The sequence below is a fragment of the Scyliorhinus torazame genome, chromosome 5 (genome assembly GCF_047496885.1).
Source record: "Scyliorhinus torazame isolate Kashiwa2021f chromosome 5, sScyTor2.1, whole genome shotgun sequence".
Classification (NCBI taxonomy): Eukaryota; Metazoa; Chordata; class Chondrichthyes; order Carcharhiniformes; family Scyliorhinidae; genus Scyliorhinus; species Scyliorhinus torazame.
Genome location: NC_092711.1, coordinates 74,382,886 through 74,385,364, shown reverse-complemented (window position 1 = coordinate 74,385,364; position 2,479 = coordinate 74,382,886). Strand labels below are relative to the sequence as shown.

Genomic DNA, 2,479 nt, shown 5'->3' with positions numbered 1-2,479 from the left:
CTGATGTTGTTGAACTGAATAAAATGAAACAGACAGAGAGATGTCTGAATGCACTGGAATTAGTCAATAGAGGTAAATGAATGTCTAATCACAGACAAGCTTTTAGAAAATGTCTCGATTGTCTCGGGAACGTGTTGGTTCCCTGCTGTGTGAGCTCAGCTTCTCAAAGGAAACCCAATGTGAATGAATCCCGCCGAATGCGCCGCAAAGAAATGAAGAAAACATATCGCTTGACCAACAGAAAACCTTAACAAAGGGCTCGTCCGGGATTTAAACCCGGGACCTCTCGCAAGTTTCAAAACCGAGAAACCCAAAGCGAGAATCATACCCCTAGACCAACGAGCCCCGAGAAAGTAACTTAAGCATGCTGTCATTGCCATCGAAAATCGATCTAACATCTGCGGAAAATACTGGAACAACTCAGCGAGCCAGGCGGGATTTGTCGACAGGACAACAAAGCTCGTCTTTCACCATCACCTTTCATTAAAACCGGGACCGGTTAGAAATGTCGGACGTTTTAACCAAGTGAAATCCCGAAGGGAGCAAACAGAACAACAGGAAAGGGCTCTGACTGGGTGCAAGTCAGGAGAGATTAAATGAGAAAAGGCCTTGGGTTCCTGGCCACAGGCTGAGGTTAGCATCGAATCAGAGTATAATTACACCACAGAATGAGGCCATTCGGGCTGCCGTGTCTGTGCCAGCTCTCTGTTGGAGCAATGGAAGAAACAAAGAATGAAAAGATGTGTTTGGAGGAGCTGTCGGGGCAGATTGATCAACAGCTGCGTGAATGCAGCAAGTGTGAGACTGTGAGGATCAGTAGGGACAGCACAAATTCACATCAGCGGCGCTTCAGGGTTTTTCTAACTGGTGGAGTCGACATAGCCCCTGAGATGTTGTTGCACTCACCTTGGGACCTGCCCCTCCGTCTCTCAGCAGGTGAAGTCTGCCCCTAACCTGGATGGCGCCTTATCATTGGGCAGAAATGGTCAACATCGACCAAAAAATTTATATTTTTGTCGAAGGCTAAACTATACACCAAAACGTCACATGGTCCTGCACGATAATAATAATCGTGTTGCTTGGTGATGCTCTATTGAAATGGTTATTGTGCATTTCAGACTTTCTCACATTTTTAGATTCATTACAGGATGGGATGGCCGAGACTCAGTGGCCTTTGGTCCACCTGAGTTAAGTTTTGGAAATATTATCCTTAATTGTCGGTATTATTAGCTCCACATCAGATAGTTTTCACTACCTCTGCTAGTACGTGGGTCTTCCAAGTTTAAATTTACTGTAGAAATCGCCGCATGGAGATGAGCCTTATGATTTACCAAACTGTCTCTGTGTTGACTTGTACAAGAACAGAGACAGCAATATAACTGCAATAGATAGACCTGACTGCTTTCGTGAAATTATTCCCGCAAGCAATGACACTAAATAAAGCTTGGCTGTCCAGTAAATACTCGCTAATGTTTTTCTACGGCGTGTTATATTATATCCAACGCTGTGCCTCATTGCACAGTAATAGACCGCCCCGTCCTCCATACTGAGGGCGCTTATATTGAGGTAACCGTTCTGTTCAGACTTGTCAGCAGTGCCAGATATCGTCTGAAACTGCATCTTTCTTCAGAGTTATTACATTGCGAATAATCCAGATTGATGGCTGTGCCGCTTTCTGCTGATACCATTGGACGTAGCGAGTGTCCGAGTCTGAATATTGACAATGCAACTGCACCGAATCCCCTTCTGCCCCGGGTTTTGTCATCGGTGACTGAGTTACTGGATCTGCGCATTGTAAGCCTGCGATAGTGGCGGAATTAAATATCAAGAGTTTAAACATAAGTGACCTAAATTTGTTTGCAAATGTGTGAGTTTGTGGAAGCTCTACTCTACCCAGCAGATAGACATTTCTGATCATTAATTATTACAATCTATTATCAGCTAATCAAGCATGGTGAACATTATCCAGTACTTACCGCCCAACAGCGCCGCCAGTATTAGCCGAAACATGCCTGACTGAATCTCTCTGTGTGAATGGGAATGGGATGAGGCAGAGATTGAGAGGAGAGAGGGAACCCGGGCTCTGTTCAGCTCATTGTTCTACCCACACACTGCAGGGAACCAGGCCCATTGTGACATCACCCAGGCTACCAAACCCATTATGACATCACCTCGTCTCCCAAACCTATCGGCTTTGACAGTTCCGTCGCATGACGTCATCACGCCCCTGCTTGAACATGGCGCCCTCTGCTGCCGGATTTATCTCATTGCTGTTAGAATGCGGCCACTGAATGAATTCCGCGTGCACGGAAACACAGAAGATACGAATGTTTCCCAGAAACGTAAATTGGAGCTTCTTACACTCAGCTGATAGTGCTGTCGATGTTTATGTCAGATGATGCTAAATGTCAAGTGACGCGAAATCTGTCGAATTCTTTGCTGACCGGCTCTGTCCAAAACCTGTGCAGGACAAAGTAGG

General features: G+C 45.6%; 1 non-coding gene across 1 annotated transcript; it reads right to left on the bottom strand.

The window, feature by feature from the left end:
* Positions 1–255: 255 nt before the first annotated feature.
* On the bottom strand, positions 256–345 carry trnap-ugg (transfer RNA proline (anticodon UGG)). Its single transcript is given in 2 exon segments — positions 256–291; positions 310–345. It is a non-coding gene; the product is annotated as a tRNA-Pro (tRNA).
* Between the last annotated feature and the right edge of the window lie 2,134 nt (positions 346–2,479).